Genomic DNA, 291 nt, shown 5'->3' with positions numbered 1-291 from the left:
TCCAGAAGCGTGTGAGCGGCTTGCACACACTAGTGTGACCAGGGGCGGCTCTAGGAATTCCGCCTCCCCAAGCAGGGCGGCGCGCCGCGGGGCGCGCTCTGGCGGTCGCCGGTCCTGCGGCTCCGGGGGTCCTCTTGCAGACGTGCCTGCGGATGCTCCACCGAAGCCGCGGGACCAACAGACCCTCCGCAGGCATTTCTGCGGGAGGTCCACCGAAGCTGCGGGACCAGCGGACCCTCCGCAGTCATGCCTGCGGGAGGTCCGCCGGAGCCGCCTGCCGCCCTCCCGGCA

This window comes from Mauremys mutica, chromosome 1, assembly GCF_020497125.1.
Source record: "Mauremys mutica isolate MM-2020 ecotype Southern chromosome 1, ASM2049712v1, whole genome shotgun sequence".
Taxonomy (NCBI): domain Eukaryota; kingdom Metazoa; phylum Chordata; order Testudines; family Geoemydidae; genus Mauremys; species Mauremys mutica.
The sequence above is the reverse complement of the archived record's forward strand: the minus strand, read 5'-3'. Positions refer to the sequence as shown.